Source organism: Microtus pennsylvanicus, chromosome 1, assembly GCF_037038515.1.
Source record: "Microtus pennsylvanicus isolate mMicPen1 chromosome 1, mMicPen1.hap1, whole genome shotgun sequence".
Taxonomy (NCBI): Eukaryota; Metazoa; Chordata; class Mammalia; order Rodentia; family Cricetidae; genus Microtus; species Microtus pennsylvanicus.
In genome coordinates, this window is record NC_134579.1 from 150,581,053 (window position 1) to 150,605,109 (window position 24,057).

At 38.8% G+C, this 24,057-nt stretch overlaps 1 pseudogene; it reads right to left on the bottom strand.

Annotated features, from left to right (window-relative positions):
• Positions 1-159: 159 nt before the first annotated feature.
• LOC142837542 (vomeronasal type-2 receptor 116-like) lies at positions 160-24,057 on the bottom strand (annotated as a pseudogene).

Consider the following 24,057-nt stretch of genomic DNA (forward strand, 5'->3'; position numbering starts at 1 on the left):
AGTAGTATACATGACACTGCTGTGCCTAATCCTTAAAAGAAATGATGAGAATCATTAGCCATTCATATAGTTTATTGTATTAGGTGATTCGGTGCCAATACTATAGTTGTCAGATACAATTTATGAAATGTGCATTTAGGAAGTTGTTTTCCCCTTTATCTATTGAAGAGAATTTATCTCTGGTCTTAACAAAATTACGTAGCACTTTGGCATAAAAATGCATCCCAGTAGGCCTGCACTGGAAGCCAAGATGGACAAGACCTCCACAACCACCATTATCTTGCCCTTGGTGCTGTGGTAGCTAGGAAGGAATGTTATCCAGACACTGCAAAACAACAGCATGCTGAAGGTCAGCAACTTGGCTTCATTGAATGTGTCAGGGAGATTCCTGGCCAAGAAATCCACAATGAAGCTCGCTAATGCAAGGGAGGCATGGTATCCCAGGATACAGTAGAATGCAGTAACTGAGCCCTTGTTGCACACAATGATGATTTGGCCATGCTCAGGTTGAACATCTTTGTCAATAAAAGGAGGAGAAATTTGCAACCAGATTGTACAGAGAACAATTTGGATAAGCGTACAGATGGCAATGATGTAGTTGGGAACAACAGAAACCAGAAAATACCTCATCCTTGTTCCAGTGGTTGTAACTTTGAAAGCAAACATCACAGTCACTGTTTTGGCCAGCACAGTTGAAACAGCCAGAGTAAATACAACTCCAAATGTAATATGTTTCAGAACACAGGTAGCTGAGTTTGGATGCCCAATGAAAAGTAAGGGAAACAAGAAACAAAAGATGAGTGAAATTAAGCAAGATGTAGCTGAGACTCTGGTTGTTGGCCTTGACAATGGGAGTGTCATGATACTTCACAAATATCCCAAGAACCACAGCTGTGAATGCAGAGAAGAACAAGGCCATTAAGGTAAGAACCATCCCTAAGTTGTCTTTGTAGTTCAGAAAGACCACAGCTTTTTAAATACACTGGTTCTGTTCTCTGTTGGCATACTGGTCCTCTGGACACCTCACACATTTATCCACATCTTCTGGAGAGAGAAAAACATGATTACTACAACTACTGCCATTTATTGACAGAATATTTCAGTTCATTGAGTTGACTAAACATTGTGATATCTGAATCCTTTGCTGATGATGTAGCTGAGAGACTCTGCTGCATAGCAATACTTTCATTTCAGAATATTCATTATAAATATGGGAAATGAAATAAAAGAATATGTTGTCTATTTAACTTTGTCTTGGTGACACCATTTTATATTATCAGAATACACAGATATTTTCAGTCCTTTCTGAATGCTATGATGAATTGACTGAAACTAGTGAGTTTACAGAGATTAAAATGATTAAACACTGTATTGCACAGAGTGTATTTAATATCTCAGATCCTGTGGTTGGAGAGATTGATGTCTTTCTCTTTTATGAACATTTTCCCTGAAATAGATGGAGATCATGTCTTCTATAGGACAAATTGTGTGATACATTTTCTAGTTTGAATTCACCAGCCAAAACACACTGACATATAAGAAACAGGTAACAGAATCTGTAGGGACCCTTGGAGTCTGCAAACAACATACTAAGATCAAGTTCTCAACCAAAAGGAGATTGAGATGTCCAAGAGGACAATGGGTAGGGAAAAAGAATCAAAAACAAGAGATAGAGAATGAATAAAGGGAAGTCAACAAGGGAGGAGGGAACGGGTTTTGATCAGGGAGTACATAGCACTGCCTCTGTTTAGAGGAGACATGTGTGGCCTGTAGGAAAATAGCAGTTTATAAAGGTAAAAGCAGAACCCCCTGATAGGACAAATAATTTAATTTTGATTGAAAAGGTTAATTTAGACAGTCATAAAACACTTTTTTGCTCAGTAGACTTCAATAACATTTAATTGGATGCCCTACAGTTGGGGGCTAAGTCCATTATTATCTTCCTGGGACATGCTGGCATGGAGAAACACATGGTGCTGGAGAGGGAGCTGAGTATTCTATATCTTTGATTCATAGGCAATGGAAAGTAAATGATCTCACTGTGAATGGCATTCCATATGAAGTTACAAGAAGCTTAGAGTTCACCAAATAGATTGGATCAAGAAAATTTCCCTTGCCATATAATAATCAAACCACAAAACATACTGAATAAGAAAGAATAGTAAGAGCTGCAAAGGAAGAAGGTCAAGTAACATAAATAGGTAAACCTATCAGAATTACACCTGACTTTTCAAAGGAAACCATGTAAGGCAGAATATCTTGGATAGATGTGCTGCAGACCTAATAGACCATGGAAGGAAGCCCAGACTACTATACCCAGTAAAACTTTCTTTCACCATGGGTTGAGAAAAAAAGATATTCCATGACAAAAAAACTGATTTAAACAATACGTATCTACAAATCCAGCCTTACAAAAAGTAGTAGAAGGACATCTAGGTTGTTTCCAGGTTCTGGCTATTACAAATAATGCTGTTATGAACATAATTGAACAAATGCTTTTGTCATATGATAGGGCATCTCTTGGATATATTCTCAAGAGTGGGATTACTGAGTCTTGGGGTAGGTTGATCCAGAATTTCCTGAGAAATCGCCACAATGCTTTCCAAGGTGGTTGCACAAGTTTGCATTCCTGCCAGCAATGGATGAGTGTACCCCTTACTCCACAACCTCTCGAGCAAAGGCTATCACTGGTGTTTTTTTATTTTAGCCGATCTGACAGGTGTAAGATGATATATTAAAGATGTTTTTATTTGCATTTCCCTGATTGCTAAGAGGTTGGGCATGACCTTAAGTGTTTTTTGGCCAGTTGAATCTCTTCTGTTGAGAATTCTCTGTTTAGTTCAGTGCCCCATTATTTAATTGGGCTAATTAGCATTTTAAAGTCTATTTTCTTGAGTTCTTTATATATTTTGGAGATCAGGGAACCTGAAATGACCCTATCCTATAGCCATACTGATGAATATCTTGCATATCACCATAGAAACTTCATCTGGCCATGGATGGAGAGAGAGACAGAGACCCACATTGGAGTACTGGAGTGAGCTCCCAAGGCCCAAATGAGGAGCAGAAGGAGGGAGAAGATAAGCAAGGAAGTCAGGTTCGTGAGGGGTGCACCCACACACTGTGACAGTGGGGCTGTCTATTGGGAGCTCACCAAGGCCACCTGGACTGGGACTGAATAAGCATGGAATAAAACCGGGCTCTCTGAACATGGTGGATAATGAAGGCTGATGAGAAACCAAGGAATGTGGCAGTAGGTTTCGATCCTACTGCATGAACTGGCTTTGTGGGAGCCTAGCTTGTTTGGATGCTCACCTTCCTGGACTTGGATGGAGGGAGAGGACCTTGAACTTCCCACAGGGTGGGGAATACAGACTGCTCTTCAGACTTGAGAGGGAGGGGGAATAGAGTCGGGGGAGGAGAGGAGTGGCGAGAGGGAGAGAAGAGTTGGTAGGAGGGAGAGAGGAGTGGGGGGATAGGGAGAGAAGTGGATGAAGTGGGAGGTAAATGGGAAGCTTGTAGGAGGCAGAAATTTTTTCAACAAAAAAAAATTAAAAAAAGTAGTAGAAGGAAAACCTCAACCCAAAGAAGTCAAATCACCCACAATAGCAAAGACATGTGACAACCCTCCACCAACACAACTCAAAAAGGGGAAACACACAAACACTACCACCAGAAAAATAACCAGAGTTCACAACCACTGGTCATTAATATCATTTAATAGCAATGGATTCAATTCACCTATAAAAAGGCACGGGTTAAGAGAATGGAAACAAAAGCCTGAACCAACATTCTGCTGTTTACAAGAAAGACACCTCAACCTCAAAGACAGATACCACCTCAGAGTAAAGGGTTGGTGTAGTAATATGAGCGGTGGTGGGGCTGCGTCCCCAACACCCCAGCCACCAGCCCGGCTAGCTTTACCCCCGAAATAATTACACAGACACTGTATTCATTTAAACACCGCTTGGCTCATTTCTACCTAACCTCTTCTAGGCTAACTCTCGCACCTGGACTAGCCCATTTCTTATCATCTGTATAGCACCGGTCTTACCGGGAAGATTCTAGCCTAAGTCCATCCTGGGTCGGAGCTTCATAGCATGCACCTTCCCTGGAGCAGGGAGCATGGCGTCTATCTGAGGCCTCTGCTCCAGAGAGGAGAGCTGTCGAGTCTGAGCTCACTTCCTCTCCTCCCAGCATTTTGTTCTGTAAACTCCTCCCACCTATCTTCTAACCAATGAAATGGGCCAAGGCAATTCCTTTATTAGCCAATGACCTTCCTCCATCATTTCCCCTTTTTCGGTTTAAACAAAAAAAAAAAAAGGCTTTAACTTTAACATAGCAAAATTACATATAACAAAAGAGTTATCAAGTAAAACTTACAATAATCTTTACCATAACTAAGGAAAACTATAACTAACTATTCTTAACTCCATCAAAGACTCCAGAAAGATACATTACTACCTAAGCAAACAAGAAAAAAGCAACTTTTAAAACTCTAGAAATGACAGAGACATCTCGCTGCCTGGACAGTCACCCAAAGTTCCTCTGTACCGTTGGGGCATCCATCTTCAGCCTTCAGGCCCATGGTATCCAGCAGACCATAAAGCATGAAAATTCAAAGTCAGTTCAGTCACGATCTGTTGTGTCCTGCAGAATGTCTCTCAGACTCTTTCATGAATCAGGAACCCCGAAAGATCATCTCACCTTAGGCAAGTTCAGTAGTCCTCTCTCTGCGGGTTCTCTGTGTCCAGTTTATGCAATAGTCCAGGCAAGAACAGTTTCTTGCCCAAATGGCTATCAAACTCCATAAAGATCCTCTTCGATGCCCATCTTCCTCTTGAAGTAGATTGGTGCTGCCAGGAGCAGAGTGTCTCATTGTCATGAAAAGTCCTCAGTTATTAAAACATTAAATGTCCTATTCTGTAATCTTTGAAAGACATGAAGAATGTCTATCTAAAATATCTCTATATATCTAGAAAATCTAACTAACATGACTACAACCTTTACTATTATCGATGATTATCCATTAAGAACCTATATTTCTTAATTATACAGTACATATTTAAATGAACTACACAATCACAATACCTTAATCAAAATCAGAAACACTTATACGTATAACAAAATTGACCTTAAATCTCTATCAATAAAGCAAAATCTATACTAATGCAAATTATTCATGTCTATATCATATCCCCCTTTAAATGTAAAAGAACATTTATAAACCATAATTGGGAACATGGGCACAGTTTTTTCTCTCCAAACTGCTTCCTGCTGAATGGGGGTGTCGTTAATTAGGTCTTTCATGGTATAACCTGTGTGCTAGTTTCATCTCAGTTGGCAGTTGAGCAAAGCAATTTTCTGAAGATGTTCACAGCAAACCTTCAGGAGGACGTGGTCCATCATACCAAATCGGAATAGAAGAAATGAACAGGGTCTCATCCTCTGTGAAAACAAAATAAGAAACTCCTTTCCAAAGTATCATATCCTTAGATCCAAATTCTGAAATCATACCCTCATGATATCCGTTCTGGTTCCACTTGGCAGCCCTTATAATGAAATGTCTCTCTGTACTTAGCTCCTTCACAGTCAAAAATTTTAAGAAAACACAATGTACATAATCCAGACTCTCTGTGAATTTCCCATTTTTACGTGGCTTATTTTTACTCTATCACTTTACTTTATTCTGTCTCTTTAAAGACTTTACCTTTTTTTTAAACATTAACTTTATTTTCTATATTTTTCTTCTCTCTCCCAAGCCTACGTACATTCATCCAACAGTGTGACTCATTTAGTGGTCTGAATCTGTCCTATTGTGATTCTGCAATTTTTTACTATCCAGGAGCACTTTTGATTTGCGCCTTGAAATCACTAGGCGCTTAGAATCTAAGCTGTGACATTCCTAGGTTAACTTTTTGCTTTTTGAGCCTACTTCTGTAGACCAGGCTGTCTTTGAACTCTCGGAGATCCGCCTGTCTCTGCCTCCCAGGCATTGGGATTAAAGGTGTTTGCTACTACACCTTGAACTCACAGAGATCTGTTTGTCTCTGCCTTTTAGGCACTGGATTAAAGGCGTGTGCTACCACACCTTGAAGTCACAGAGGTTTACTTTAAGAATTTTAACTATTAGTCTGCATATATTTTAACACTGTAAATCATTTAGAAATTTTCATTGTCTTTGACTCTCTCTTTACTGTATATCTCTCTATTTTTGACCACATGAGTCTTTAATTTACCAAGCAATCTCAGTAGGACTAAAGCCGTGGCTTTGCCAGCTAGATCCAGTCCATTCCTTAGCTTTTTAGCCTCATGGCGGATATACAGGCTGCAGCCATGTTTATAGCCACACCTCTTTGGCGTTTCAAGGTCCCTGCCAGCCAGCAAGCTACAACAGAAAACACTCAAGTCCTCTCTCGGTAGCGGGCCCTCCTGTCTCAAACAGTCAGAGTTTGCCCTGGCAGGATGGTCCAGAAAGCCGGCATTTTTATTTTTTTTGTTTTGTTTTGTTTTTTTTTTTTAAGCCGGCATTTTTAAATGGCACAGCTTTTTCCTGCTATGGCTGAAAACTGAAAAGCATGCGTTCAGCTTTTCTTCAACACCGTTTAAGTGTTTCGTGGCAGGACCTCTTAATGAGCTGCAGGCTTTGCAGCTAAAGCTGAGTCAGGAAGCCTCTCTTAGATGAGGCACTTGCTTTCCTCTGGCAAGCAGAGTAGACCAGAGAAATTGTCACAAGAAACATGCTTTACTCTATTCTTTTCCAAGCTTTCTCAGGCTTTCTGTGGACTCAGTTAGCCCCACGTTGGGTGCCATTTGTAGTAATATGAGTGGTGGCGGGGCTGCGTCCCCAACACCCCAGCCGCCTGCCCAGCTAACTTTACCCCGAAATAATTACACAGACACTGCATTCATTTAAACACCGCTTGGCTCATTTCTACCTAACCTCTTCTAGGCTAACTCTCGCACCTGGACTAGCCCATTTCTTATCATCTGTATAGCACCAGTCTTACCGGGAAGATTCTAGCCTAAGTCCATCCTGGGTCGGAGCTTCATAGCGTGCATCTTCCCTGGAGCAGGGAGCATGGCGTCTATCTGAGGCGTCTACTCCAGAGAGGAGAGCTGTCGAGTCTGAGCTCACTTCCTCTTCCTCCCAGCGTTTTGTTCTGTCTACTCCTCCCACCTATCTTCTAACCAATGAAATGGGCCAAGGCAGTTCCTTTATTAGCCAATGACCTTCCTCCATCAAGTTGGTAAAAGATTTTCCAGTCAAACAGATCTAGGAAACAAGTGCGTGTGGTTATCCTAATATCTAACAAAATTCATTTCAAACTAAAATCAGACAGAAGAGATGGAGAAGGACACTTTATACTCATAATGGGAATAATTCATTAAGATAAACACTCAATCCTGAATATCTATGTCCCTAATATAACAGGAAGCACATATGTAAAAGAAACATTATTAGAACTTAATTCACACATCAAACACCACACACTAATAACAGGAGATTTCAAGACTCCTCTCTCACCAATGCACAGGATAACCAAATAGAAACTTAGCAGAGAAATAAGAAAACTAACAGATGTAATTAACCAAATGGACTTAACAGACATCTATAGAACACTCCACACATGGGTAGAATTCAGTCACAATTTTGTATGACTGTAAAAACTGTTTCTTGAGGAAAGTCCAGCAAATACAGACTTTCAAGGAGTCAAAGATATATGTCATGGTATGAAGCACAATTAGTAAAAACTTTGGGTCAGAAATTGGGTCTCAACCTGAAGATTGCAAAGAAAAACACCAAGTCACTGGCTCTTACCTTGACCTCAGTCTGAAATGGCAATCTTGCCTCTTGGAATATAAGAAAGAGACTGTGTCTGAGATCTGTCTCCCCACCCCATTTTATATTTCCCTCTAGGTTTCGAATTAAAGGAATGCAGCACTGGGATAAAAACATGCAGCACCAGAATTCTATATTAACCAGGGTGGCTACTGGGATTAAAGGTGGTTTTTTTGTTTACCATAATCTCTTCTATAATGCTGAAAAGTAAAACAGTTTTACCCTCAGATCTTCAGACAGTCTTTATTTATTAAAGTACAATTGAAATTCGTCTACATAACCATTTTTTGTCAAAAAAATAATAAAAATAAGGCTATAATTAATATAAAAACTATACAAAATAAGTACAGTGACTGTATATAATATATACAGGGAAGAAATATATCCACAATATGGAGTCCATTTGCATTTGAAATATTGAGAAAAATATTTAGTCTGTAGCTTATCTTGGTGAGTCCAAAGGTTATAGCTAATTTATTCTATAAATGACTTACTTTTTCCACAAAGGAAGTAACCTCAATGTGGAGTTTCTTCAATATCCATTATCTTCTCTGGAGTAGATTGGTCTGCTCTATTTTCCTAAACAGTTGGTAATACTAAGTTTCCAGAACTAGAAATTAGCATTATATTGTTAAATGAGCTGTATAGGTACAATACCATGAACAAGATTCAAAATTCATAACAATATGTTTTAACAAAATTAATATCAAATTTGTATCAATATACAAAATTGGTATCAATATGCAAAATTTATATACGATGTACAAAAATGAAACAAATGTGAAATATAAAAAACTAACAGACCATGTCTGAGAACTTTACATCCCCCTCTCTAGGGCTCAGATTAAAGGGATATAGCACTGGGACTAAAGGTATGCACCCTGATTTCTATATCAGAAAGGGTAGTGACTGAGATTAAACATTCATGCTATTGTGGCTACGGGGATTAAAGGTGTATGTTACCATAATGTGGTCTGTAAGGCTGACTGGTGGGACTGTTTTACTCTTAGATCTTCAGATAGTTTTTATTCATTAAAATAAAATTGAAATACCACTACAATGGTATAACGAGTTTTTTAAAATAAATTGTTAAAAATCATAGACCTATGAAACTTAACTTAGGAAAGTAATATATTTTATTTCTTCAATTGTCTTTTGGTCAATTGATCATTCAGTATGACTGAGAGAAGATGATCTATGTGATGTGAAGGATTTATCTCACTAGCTAACACTCACTGGTCTCATTAGAAACTTCATTTTGTGGGCAGGGGCTGCAATCAAAACAGCAGACTGCCATTCCCTCCTGCCAGAATTTTCTGAATCCAGGAAGACAATCAGCACTGCACACTGAGGGCGGCATCTGTAAAAAATCAGATACACACTGGTGTCAGGAGTTTTACCTACATCTATAAGTATATTTCATTATCATGTTGATACACCAATTACCTAGTTTTATATACACCAAAATAGTTAGCAGATTAAGCTTAATACATTTTATAATACCAGGCATACAAATGTATGGAAACAAACTGATGTAAATTTGAGTCGCTTCCCTTACCTAGAAATTTAGGAGGAAGAATTTTTTTTTTTGATACGAACAAACACTATAGAGCTTACAAAGTGGTTTTTCTACTTAATTTTCATCACAGTGATACAAAGTACATTACTAAGTTCGAGGGAACCTTACCTAAAATATTTCTCTCCATTGAATTAGCATGCTATCAAATTATTTAAGCATTTTATTAATGGGTACTTGATATAGGACTACCCAGCCCACTGTGGGCAGTGCTGTCCCTAGTCAGGGCTGTGTAAGAATGCAGAGAAAATCAGTAAGCTATGTTCCTTCAGATTATGTGACTTAGAAGCAGTCTCCATATGCCTGCCTGCCTTGTCATTTCTTTGCTGTAATTCATGATCCCAATCAAACCTTCTTTTCTATAATATTTTGGTCAATATTTAATCACAGCAACGTCACAGAAAGCAAAGATGAACAGATATCTGAAATAGGGGGGATGTCTCATAAAATGTCAGATAACACACATGAACTCTAAAAACAGCACTGCAAAGCCTGGCATATTATAAAAAAAATACAGCTAAATATGCAGAGTGAGAAAGGGCATAATGGATATCTATTGAGCTGAAAAGAACTTTGTTTCCTGGGGTGTATATTCTTCACAAATCCTCCCCATATTTGAGGAACCTGAGTAAAAGTTTGATTTGAATTATTTGTTCTCTTGATGACTAATTTCTTGAGATTTTTTTATATTTTGGAGACCAGATCTCTGTCTGATGTGGGGTTAGTGAAATTTTTTTTCCATTCTGTAGGCTGTTTCATCTTATTGACAGTGTCCTTTTCTTTACAGAAGCTATACCGTTTCAGGAGGTCCAATTTATTAATTGTTTCTCTCAGTGTCTGTGCTGCTGGGGTTATATTTAGGTCGTGGTCTCCATTGCCAATGCGTTCATATGTACTTTCTACTTTCTCTTCTATAAAGTTCAGCGTGGCTGGCTTTGAGATGCGAGTCCATCTCACAACTGTAAGAATGGCAAAGATCGAGAGTTGCTGAGGAATCCCATCTGGACGGGTGATTGTGTGCTATCCAGGGGCGGACTGTCCCTGAAGAGAGCACAAACCCCCCTCCCCCAGCTCCTTCTGCAGGGCTGTCTTTCTTTCGTATGACACAGCCCCCCCAGATCCCCTCCCCAACCCTGCCCTGCTGTATGCTAGGGCCAGTGCTCAAGAACAGTTTTAAGCTCCTACATTAAGGCTACCCACCCAGAGCGGTGAGTGCCTGTCTACCGGGCAGGCCTCAGGGTCCCCTGTAAGGGAGCCCGGGCACCTTCAGCTCCAGCTCCAGGCTTCCTGTGCGCTTCGGGATACTGCACCCCCCCTTGCTCCATTCATCCTTTTGCCCTGGATCATTGGCCTACCGGCGGTCATGTTTAGTTGCTGAGGAATCCCATCTGGACGGGAACAGTTCCTGCTTCTACACTGAAGATATATACCCATGGAGTCAATCACAACAAAGACTGGAACAAGACACCAGGCCTCTCCTGGCTCCATTTGAAGGAAGAGATGGGAAGGCGCCAATGCAAGAATTCCTCCAACAACCTGAAAGGCAACATGACACCAGCAGAATTCAGGGATCCTGAAATAAGAAGAATTGTACACCCTACTCCTGAAGAAATAGAAGAAATCGACTCAAAAGTGAACTAAATGAAAATAATAGAGGACCTTAAACAGGAGGTGAAAAACTGCCATAAACAATTAGAGATTACAAACAAAAAGGTAGAGGAAATGAATAAATCGCTCAAAGACACGCAAGAAAACCAAGAGAAACAAGAAAAAGCAATCAAACAGGTTAGGGAAGCGGTTCAAGACTTGAAGAATGAAATGGAAGCAATGAAGAAAGCACAAACAGAGGGAAGAATGGAGATGGAAAATCTGGGTAAATGAACAGGAACTACAGAGACAAGTACTAACAACAGATTACAAGAGATAGAAGAGAGAATGTCAGACACTGAAGATACCATAGAGAAAATAAACACTCTGATCAAAGAAATCTGCAAAAACAACAAATTCTCATCATAAAACATTCAGGAAATATGGGACACAATAAAAAGACCAAACCTAAGAATAATTGGAGTAGAAGAAGGAGAAGTGCAGCTAAACGGTCCAGAAAATATACTTAATAAAATTATAGAAAAACTTTCCCAACCTGAAGAAAGATGTACCTATGAAGGTTCAAGAAGCATACAGAACACCAAATAGGCTGGATCAAAGAAAAATCCCCTTGCCATATAATAATCAAAACACAAAACAAACAGAATAAAGAAAGACTATTAAGAGCCGCAAAGGAAAAAGGCCAAGTTACTTATAAAGGTAATCTTATCAGACTTACACCTGACTTCTCTATGGAAACCATGAAAGCCAGAAGGTCCTGGATAGATGTACTGCAAAAACTAAGAGATCATGGATGCAAGCCCAGACTACTATACCCAGCCAAGCTTTCGTTCACTATAAATGGAGAAAACAAAATTTTCCAGGATAAAAACAAATTTAAACAATACGTAGCCACAAATCCAGCCTTACAGAAAATAATAGAAGGAAAATCACTAACCAAGGAGTCCAACAATGCCAACAATAACTCAGTAATCTAGAGACCCTTCACCAGCGCAACTCAAAGAAGAAAAACACACAAACCCTACTACTAATAAACTGACTGGAGTTAACAACCACTGGTCATTAATATCACTTAATGTCAATGGGCTCAACTCACCTATAAAAAGGCACAGGCTAAGAGATTGGATACGAAAACAGGATCCAACATTCTGCTGTCTACAAGAAACACACCTCAACCACAAAGACAGGCACCTACTCAGAGTAAAGGGCTGGGAAAAGGCTTATCAAGCAAACGGACCTAAGAAACAAGCTGGTGTGGCCATTCTAATTTCTAACAAAGTTGACTTCAAACTTAAATCAATCAGAAGAGATGGAGAGGGACATTTTATACTCATAACAGGAACAATTCATCAGGAAGAAGTCTCAATCCTGAATATCTATGCCCCTAATATAACAGCACCCACGTATGTAAAAGAAACATTGCTAAAATTCAAGGCAGCCATCAAACCGCACACACTAATAGTAGGAGACTTCAACACTCCTCTCTCACCAATGGACAGGTCAATCAGACAGAAACCTAACAGAGAAATTAGAGAATTATTTGAGGCAATGAAGCAAATGGACTTAACAGACATCGATAGATTATCCCACCCAAAGAGGAAAGAATATACCTTCTTCTCTGCAGCTCATGGAACCTTCTTGAAAACTGACCACATACTCGGTAACAAAGCTAACTTACACAGTTACAAAAAAATATTACTAACCACCTGTATCTTATCAGATCACCATGGATTAAAGTTAGAATTCAACAAAAATGCTGCCCCCCGAAAGCCTACAAAGACATGGAAACTGAACAGCCAACTACTGAACCATACCTGGATTAAGGAAGAAATAAAGAAAGAAATTAAAGTCTTCCTTGAATTCAATAAAAATAAAGAAACAACATACTCGAACTTATGGAACACTATGAAAGCAGTCCTAAGAGGAAAGTTCATGGCACTAAGTGCCCACTTAAACAAAACAGAGAAAGCACATATTGGAGACTTAACAGCCCACCCGAAAGCTCTAGAAAAAAAGAAGCAGACTCACCTAGGAGGAGTAGAAGACTGGAAATAATCAAACTGAGGGCTGAAATCAACAAAATAGAAACACAGAAAACAATCCAAAGAATCAATGAAACAAAAAGCTGGTTCCTGGAGAAAATCAACAAGATTGATAAACCCCTATCCAAACTAATCAAACGGCAGAGAGAGAATATGCAAATTAATAAGATCAGAAATGAAAAGGGGGACATAACCACAGGCACAGAGGAAATTCAGAGAATCATTAGATCTTATTACAAAAGCCTGTATAACACAAAACTGGAAAATGTAAAAGAAATGGACACTTTTTTGGATAAATACCATATACCAAATTTAAAACAGGACCAGGTGAACAATCTAAACAGACCTATTGGTCGCGAAGAATTAGAAGCTATTATCAAAAACCTCCCTACCAAAAAAAGCCCAGGACCAGATGGTTTCAATGCGGAATTCTACCAGAACTTCCAAGAAGAGCTAATACCTATACTCCTTAATGTATTCCACAGTATAGAAACAGAAGTGTCATTACCTAATTCCTTTTATGAAGCTACAGTTACTCTGATACCAAAACCACACAAAGACTCAACCAGGAAAGAGAATTCAGGCCAATCTCACTCATGAACATCGACGCAAAAATCCTAAACAAAATACTGGCAAACCAAATACAAGAACCCTTCTGAAAAATTATCCATTATGATCAAGTAGGCTTCATTTCTGAGATGCAGGGCTGGTTCAACATACGAAAATCTATCAATGTAATCCAGCATATAAATAAACTGGAAGAAAAAAACCATATGATCATTTCATTAGATGCTGAAAAAGCATTCAACAAAATACAACATCCATTTATGTTAAAAGTCTTGGAGAGATTAGGGATACAAGGGTCATACCTAAATATAATAAAAGCTATATACAGCAAAACGACAGCTAACATCAAATAAAACGCAGAGAAACTCAAAGCCATTCGGCTTAACTCAGGAACACGACAAGGCTGTCCACTCTCGCCATACCTCTTCAATATAGTGCTTGAAGTTCTAGCAATAGCAATAAGACAACATAATGGGATCAAGGGGATTCGAATTGGAAAGGAAGAAGTTAAACTTTCGTTATATGCAGATGATATAATAGTGTACTTAAGCGACCCCCAAAACTCCACCAAAGAATTTTTACAGCTGATAAACACCTTTAGTAATGTGGCAGGATACAAGATCAACTCCAAAAAATCAGTCGCCCTCTTATACACAAAGGATAGGGAAGCAGAGAGGGAAATCAGAGAAGCTTCACCATTCACGATAGCCACAAACAGAATAAAATATCTTGGGGTAAATCTAACCAAGGAAGTGAAAGATCTATTTGACAAGAACTTTAAGGTATTGAAGAAAGAAATTGAAGAGGATAGCAGAAGATGGAAGGACCTCCCTTGCTCTTGGATTGGGAGGATCAACATAGTAAAAATGGCAATTCTACCAAAGGCAATTTATAGAATCAATGCAAACCCCATCAAGATCCCATCAAAATTCTTCACAGATCTGGACAAACAATAATCAACTTTATATGGAAAAACAAAAAACCCAGGATAGCCAAAACAATCCTATATAATAAAGGATCTTCTGGAGGCATTACCATCCCTGACTTCAAACTCTATTACAGAGCTACAGTAATGAAAACAGTGTGATACTGGCATAAAAACAGAGAAGTCAACCAATGGAATCATATAGAAGACCCGAATTTTAACCCACAAACCTATGAACAACTAATTTTTGATAAAGGAGCCAAAAGTATACAACAGAAGAAAGAAAGCATCTTCAACAAATGGTGCTGGCATAACTGGATGTCAACCTGTAGAAGAATGAAAATAGACCCATATCTATCACCATGCACAAAACTCAAGTCTAAATGGATTAAAGACCTCAATATCAGCCTGAAGACACTGAAAATGATAGAAGAGAAAGTGGGATATACCCTACAACAGATGGGCACGGGAGATCGCTTCCTATATATAACCCCAACAGCACAGACATTAAGGGCAACATTGAATAAATGGGACCTACTAAAACTGAGAAGCTTCTGTAAAGCAAAGGACACTGTCACTAAGACACAAAGGCAACCTACTGACTGGGAGAAGATCTTCACCAACCCCGCAACAGACAAAGGTCTGATCTCCAAAATATATAGAGAACACACGAAACTAGACTTTAAAATGCTAATTAACCCAATTAAAAAATGGGGCACTGAACTGAACAGAGAATTCTCAACAGAAGAAGTTCAAATGGCCAAAAGACACTTAAGGTCGTGCTCAACCTTCTAGGCAATCAGGGAAATGCAAATCAAAACAACTTTGAGATATCATCTAAATTGATAAAGTCAAAACACCAAGGATAGCCTTTGCTGGAGAGGCTGTGGGGGAAGGGGTACCCTCATCCATTGCTGGTGGGAATGCAATCTTGTGCAACCACTGTGAAAGTCAGTGTTTCCTTTTCTCAGGAAATTCGGGATCAACCTAGCCCTGGACCGAGCAATACCACTCTTGGGAATATACCCAAGAGATGCACGATCATATGACAAAATAATTTGTTCAACTATGTTCATAGCAGTATTATTTGTAATAGCCAGAACCTGGAATCGACCTAGATGCCCTTCAATGGAAGAATGGATGAAGAAAGTGTGGAATATATACACATTAGTGTACTACGCTGCACTAAAAAACAATGACTCCCCGAATTTTGCATGCAAATGGATACAAATAGAAAACACTATCCTGACTGAGGTATCCCAGAACCAAAAAGATGAACATGGGATGTACTCACTCATAATTGGTTTCTAGCCATAAATGAGGGTCACAGAGTCTACAATAGGTGAATCTAAAGAAGCTAAGTAAGAAGGTGAACCCAAGGAAAAACAAATAGTTATCCTCTTGGCTAAGGGAAGTAGACAAAATTACCGGAGAGAAAATTGGGATCTTGGGTGTGGAGTGGGATGGGGGTAAGGGGAGATGGGGAGAGAAAATTTAGAAGGGAAGGAGGGGAGCCTTGGGGAAACAGGAGGTTTGGGATAAAGGAAGGTTGGATAGGGGAGCACGGAAGCACAATTCTAAGTTAAGGGAGCCACTTTAGGGTTGGCAAGAGACCTGACCCTAGAGGGGCTCCCAGGTGCCCAAGCCGAGGTCCCCAGTTAGTTCCTTGGGCAGCTGAGGATAGGGAACCTGAAATGACCCTATCCTAGAGCAATACTGACGAAATCTTGCATATCATCATAGAACCTTCATCTGGTGATGGAGGAGATAGAGACAGAGACCCACACTGGAGCACTGGACTGAGCTCCCAAGGTCCCAATGAGGAGCAGAGGAGGGAGAACATGAGCAAGGAAGTCGGGACCACGAGGGGTTGCACCCACCCACTGAGACAGTGGAGCTGATCTATTGGGAGCTCTCCAAGGCCAGCTGGACCGTGACTGAAAAAGCATGGGATAAAACTGGACTCTCTGAACATGGCGAACAATGAGGGCTGATGAGACGCAAACGACAATGACACGGGGTTTTGATCCTACGTTATGTGCTGGGATTGTGGGAGCCTAGCCAGTTTGGATGTTCACCTTCCTAGATATGGATGGAGGGGGGAGGACCTAGGACTTACCACAGGGCAGAAAACCCTGACTGCTCTTTGGACTGGAGAGGGAGGGGGAAAGGACTAGGGGAAGGGGGAGAAGGGTGGAAGGAGGGGGAGAAGGGTGGGAGGAGGGGGAGAAGGGTGGGAGGAGGGGGAAGTGGGAGGCTAGGAGGAGGTGGAAACTTGATTTTTTTTTCTCCTTTTCTCAATAAAAAAAGGAAAAAAAGAATGGCAAAGATCAAAAACACTGATGACTAATTATGCTGGAGAGGTGTAGGGTAAAGGGAGCACTTTTGAATTGCTGGTGGGAATGCAAGTTGGTACAACCCATTTGAAAGCAAGTATGATGATTTCTCAGAAAAGTAGGCAATAAAACCTTCCCTAAAACTCAGTAATACCGCTTTGGGGGTATTTATTCAAAGATGCTCAATTGTACCACAAGGACATATCATCAACTATGTCCATAGCAGCATTGTTTGTCATACCAGAACCTGGAAACAGCCTAAATGCCCCTTACCAAAGAATAAATAAAAAAATGGTACATTTACACAATTGAGTATTACACAGTAGAAAAAAATAACATATTAACATTTGCAGGAAAATGGATGGAGCTAGAAAACATCATTTTGAGTGAGTTAACCCAGACACAGAAAGACAGTGATCATATGTACTTCCTCAGAAGTGGTTTATAAACAAGAAGTTAAGAAAACCAGCTTACAAACCACAATCCCAGAGAACTTAGACAACAATGAGGATGGTAGAAGAGACATACCTAGATCTAATCTACACAGGAAGTAGAGACAATATATCTTGAGTAAATTGAAAGCATGGGTACTTTTGGGGGGTTGGAGGAACGGGAGAGAAAGAGCAGAGAGGGGAGCAAAAAATGTAGAGCTCAAAAAAATCAATAAACATATAGCACAGTAGTAATATTTATTATACACTATATATTTAAAAAGAAATATATTCTGAAATGATAAATATTTATTGTACGCATATCTGAAATTCTTAAAGTATTAATAAAATGTCACATCAAAAATGGAAATGTAGAAACATACAAAGAGGACAGTAAATGCTTTGTACTGTGACTAATTATTTTTAGATGGTTATAAGACAGCACAAACCAATCCCATTGTCTGTTTTACTGTTGTGTAATGAAAAAGAATGCAGTTAAGTCAGACCCACTTGTCTACTTCCTGTTGCATGCTCTATCATGTCTTCATATATATGCAGCTGTTGACTATATGGAAAATATGAGCTAAACTCTCCTATTTTCACCATAAGTGCAAGACCATATGGGAAATTCCAAATATGAAAAATGCCATACTCTTCCTGATGATTTTCTTTCTGGTTCATAATCACTCTGTCTCCAACTGGATTAGTGAAGCGTGTTTTCCTCAGAAAGGAGTGCAGCTGAAAGAGACACACCATTCTATAGTGTGTGCCCTTTCTTGAATTCATAAAATGCATTTTATTTCATCTTAAAGGCAGTATTTTTGAAGGTGACCAGAGGTGAAATAACAGTAAATCATGTGGACAATTATAGTTATCATAATGTTCCAACAATTTAAGTTCTTTCAGAAAAAAGTACCAAACAGAATCACAGACATATATGCAGATACAAAACACCAATATGAAAACACACACACCATGAGAGAGAGAGAGAGACAGAGACATACAGTCAGAGATTCACTTCTATATAGACATACATAATGCATCAACATACATTTTATATAGACATACACACAAATGCCAACATTCACACATGAAAACAATAATATACAAAGTGAGACATATGCACCAAAACAGACACAAAAACAGAAAGCTGAGAAACACATAAAGAGGGCCACAAATACAAGCACAAATTAAATTACAAATACACACAGGGATACACACACAGACAAAAACACCTACACAGGGAGCTATTGATATTAATGTATTTATGCTCATATACAAAGATAGATTGAGAGAAACAGGCAGACAAACAAAAACAAATATATACATATGTTCAAGCAATATACAAAGTGAACACAACACATATAAATACATGCACTGAAAATATACACAAAAAGTTATTCACAGAAACAAACTGTCATACAGAAAGACATTGATACAAGAGAAATTTATTTTCAGTTCCTCAAACAGATACATAAGCAAATGTACAGATATATATATATATATATATATATATATATATATACCCATTAAAATAGATACAATAAGAAATACCTAGAAACACAAAAAGGTGAAATCATACACAAGAAGAACCATGCATTCATACTTATGTACACAAATGCATGTCCTTAACTGAAGAATGACACTGTTTACTGTGTAATTACTTTCACTCAGGATGAGAAATGAGGTCCCAAGTGCCTACAGTGTGAGCAGATTCAGTTTAGAACACTAGTGAAAATCATGTCATATATGGATTATTACATATTTGAAAATATATATGCAAGGATTCATCTTGTCATAAAGAAGAGGATTAAGGAGGAAGGACTTAGGCTTACAGTGTTAGTATAGCTGTGGTGATTGTCAGGTACTCTGTAACAAAATCAGTGTACTTTCTTTACAAATTGTACCTTCCACATCATGTCTTCTGCATTAAGATTTATACCAGCATCAGATTTACATTATTATAAAGAAAAAATTTCATAAATCTTTCTATTTTCTGAAATATTCCCTAATTTAGTAAATTGGAACCTTTGACAGACATTTAAAGACATTGACGTTGATGACATCAAATTTCATCCAAAAGAAGAAACACGACCTTCAAGCAGTGAGCATAATGTCCTTTTCCATTATCCATGGGTTGATTATGTACATGCTGAAGAAGCATTTCATGGATGGCATGGACCACACCATACACCGCATTGTATATGTCATAACTCTCATCACTAAAGGCCATGTCAAAAGTCTGTGCCTTTAGCCATTGCAATGAAGCATTGGTAAGCAATTCTTCAGGGTCTTACACATAGAAGCTGAGACTTTGCAGTTCAAGTTCATCCACTCCAGCCTGGCCAGGAATTCGTCTGTGTATTTGAGAGGGTTCAATGTCTGGACAAATGTTTTAAAATGAGAAACCTCAGCATGATGGTGTGCAAAAGTTATTTTCCCATTGAATGAATCAAGTGGGAAGTCATGCTTAGTTGCAGTGCCATCCCACTGTGAGGTGGTGACCCATATTCTCTGTAAACCTAGAGATTGCCACCTTCTAAAGCCCACAGCTAGAGAACTCTCTGGGTCTCCATAAATGATAACCACATTTGTGGATGATGTCACTATTTGGTTATAATAAACTTCAGCTCTTGTCAAGAATAAATGCATCTCGACTGGGATCACACTCACAAAGGCAAAGCAGACTGTAATTTTTTCCATCTCTCCTCTTAATTGTGTGAGAAATTGAGTACCCTGATCATTGTCTGAGATGGTCAGTCCAATCCAGTTCCAGTTGAAGTAAAGCATCAGAGAGATCATGGCCATGGCTAAATATGTGTCCTTGGCAGCCATCTGATACAGAGAGGGAAATTGTTCATGACTGGTCAGGATGGGATTGAAAGGTCCATAGGTAATCTGAAGGACCTACAACACAGGGAGCACCATGAGGTAGCACACATACATAAGAACTTGTAAACACACTTTAGGTCACGTGTTCCTAAAAAAAACTCCTTATCTGTTACTTCTTCCATCATTTCAATTTCAAAAGGGGAAATCGGGCCCCATTACTAATGAATAAAACGTTGAATGACACCATTTACCACAAATTTGATGGTAGTATCCTCCTCAGAATCTTCTTAGCATCTAGGATTATAAGAGCAGGTTAGAATTTCTTGCAAAGTCACAACACAAATTCTCACCTGTTGAGGCATTTAGAGGTTGAGCGTGGTCCCAGTGATCACAGTTGTTGCCAAGTTTGGTCCTGTAAGCACCTCTAGACACATAGTCTGTTCATGACACATATAATTAGGGGGCAAATCACGAACTTCTTCAGAAAAGTGAAAGTGACTATACATTTTTATCCCAGTTGCACAACCACGCTCTGAACATTCAAATAGGAATGATGAATTTGGTAGATCAGTGTTCCTATTGACTTCGTCCATGGAAAATCTAAGGCCAGTAAAAACTGGAAGTTTTTAGTTGTTGTTCTGTAAAAGGATATGGTGACTAATATGAACAGAGAGATACAGATTATCCTGAGTAGTCAATAGATGTACTATTATGAGCTGTTCCATATTCTCAACCACTGCCAATACTAATACAAATGGCCTATGCTGTTAGATTAGAATAATATAAGTAGGTGGAAGCTTGTAAAAAGCTTTAAAAGTTCATCAGAGTGCATCTTCTGTAAATAAAGTGATACATCAGCACCTTTCAAAGATTGTTTTCAATTGTTGGTTTTTCAGTAATTACTCTAAAGTTAAAGACAAGGACAGAGGCTTTAACCAAACAATAAACCTATTCATATATTCATTTTTAAATCATCGATCAATGTGAAAAATTCAAGAGACGTGTGATCCTAAGAGTTTATCATATTTTCTCACGAAATTAACTGAATTTGATAAAACTGTCAAATAATGCCCGTTGGGTGTACAATAGTATGGGAAACATTTGGCTGTTATGCCTTCAATTCTTTATAATGAGTGGGCATTATAGTTAACATATGCCCTTGATCTTTGTGTTATTATTTTATCTGATTTATCTAATGGAGGTGTAAAATCTCTTTTTAAGATTTATATTTAAATGAATTTAAATACCAAAGATGTATTTTGTAAAGCTGTATGTATGTGTTCACCAATGTATACAGAAAGTATTAATTATAATGTGGGTAAATAACAGAGAATGGATTCCAAGGTTTTGAATAACAATTTGCTACAGATTAGACTGGGCTCAAAAGTACAAAGATAGACCAGCTCCAGGTTCTTATTGCAGAGATTAAGGCCAGGTTCTACCTTCTTAGGACTCTTCACCTAATTTATATTTACACAGAATGTCATATATTCTCACTGGAGACTTCTGACCAATTGTTTTTTATACTACAAAACTGCTTTGACTACATTTCCAGTTACACTAACACAACAATAGCATCCTACATTAATTGGTATAAGCCAGTTTAACATCTTTATAAAATAGAAGATGATAAAGACTAAAATCTGAGGAAAATGTTTATGAGGCTTTCTATAATAAAAGTGTGTAATAAGCAAGCTGGGAGTGAATAATAACAATTTGTATTTATTTTTGGGAAGAGTCTCTTCCTAGTCATTTCATATAATCTGACTAATGAACAGTAATCATACTTCTTCATTCTAAATGATTTACTCAGAGTAAAATGAAACTATTTCCCGCTTAGATATTGTACTACTATGATTTCTTTATGTATTTACATATATATATTTTCAAAATAAAAATAATTTTTGAATATTTTTATTACCACACAGAAAAGGTGTTATTGAAAATTTTAGTAACAAACAACAGGAATTTGAGACTAGATCCTTTGAAGCCCAAACACCAATTCCTTTCTCCAAAACATTAAGAAACATCAACCCTTGAGCAGTTATAGAGTCCCAGTGGAGTAAATCTCTGCGTTTGATAACAACTATTAACAATACGAAAAATTAAAATGTGTGTAGTCCCCACATTGGTAAAATAAAGAGTTATAATTAGCAAAATTACTAAAAGCTAATTTAAGAGATACATGTGAAATAAGTGTCAGAAAATAAACAATTAAATACAAAGAGACACTACATTTTTTTATTTAATTAAAAATTTCCATCTCCTCTCCTTGTCCTATTTCCGTTCTGCTCCCGCTTCCCCTTCCCCTCCCTCCTCAGTCCAAAGAGCAGTCAGGGTTCCCTGCCCTTTGGGAAGTCCAAGGTCCTCCTCCCTCCATTGTGGTCTAGGAAGTTGAGCATCCAAACAGACTAGGCTCCCACAAAGCCAGTGCATGCAGTAGGATCAAAACCCAGTGCCATTGTCCTTGGCTTCTCAGTCAGCCCTCCTTGTCAGTCACGTTCAGGGAGTCCGGTTTGATCACATGCTTCATCATCCAGCTGGCATTGGGGATATCCCAGGCAAAAAATGGAAACTTTGAGGTGGGGATGGGGTGGGGCTAAGGGGAAATGGGGAGAAAAAAGTTAGAAGGGGAGGATGGGGAGAGCTTGGGGGTATGGGACAGTTGGGATGGAGGCAGGGTGGATATGGGAACAGGGGAAGTAGATATCTTAATTAAGGGAGTCAATTTAGGGTCAGCAAGAGACTTGACTCTAGAGGTGTTCCCAGGTGTCCATGGAGATGTCCCCAGCTAGATCCTTGGGTAACTGAGGAGAGGGAGCCTGAACTGGCCCTATCCTATAGCCATAATGATGAATATCTTGCATATCACCATAGAAACTTCATCTAGCGATGGATGAACCTAGAGACAGAGACCCACATTGGAGCACTTCTGAGCTCCCAAAATCCAAATGAGGAGCAGAAGGAGGGAGAACATGAGCAAGGAAGTCAGGGCCACAAGGGGTGTGTCCACCCACTGAGACGGTGGGGCTGATCTAATGGGAGCTCAACAATACATTTGTTTTAAAAGAATGGCAAAGATGGGCTAATATGTAACTGCTCTATTCCCTCTCTAATGTGATGCTAACAATCACACACCAGGGCTGTCAATCAAGTAAGTGACAAGGAAAGTTTCAATTGCACTATTCAAAGAATGCAAGCATATAATTCACAGTTCATAATTCCTTTTTTAGCAAAACAAGAAGAAGTGAACTTTGGGATTAAAGGGCAGTGATTTTACATGTATGACAATGAAGGATGCAGAAATAGGAACACATATGATGTTTACAATGGACAGGTCTCTTGCTTCCAATCTTGATGCAGTTTGAGGATAATGGAACCACATCAGATCATTCAAGAGAGTAACTGTATACCTATGGGGAAATTCTTCACAGCTAGGTGTGTTATAAATGTTAGTTGCCCTAGCACATGCTTTAGAATCTACACAGTGATGAATGTCAATCAGTTGAATGTAATCTATGGCATTTACTTAGGCCCACTTAGGATGATAAAAACTGAAATAGAATGGGGTTTTATTTAATAAGTCATCTCCTGCTACAGTGTTTTATGCATATGTATTTCTGATCTTGATTAAGGCATTCTGTTTGTATAGCTCATCAAAAATGTAATGTATAATTAAGAAATACAGATTAATACATAGTCATATATAATAGTCAAAATTGCTCTTCCACCTGTGCAAGCCTAGTAAACATGAGCCTTCCAACTGCCCAGGCAGAGAGCGCCGAGCCACAGACATAGTCTCATCCACTTGCCTTCCAACTCTGAGTGGGCACACAAACACCCAGGCTCAAAAATACTGTTGAAATGCTCCAAAGCCAGAGTTTGTGCTGGAAGCAT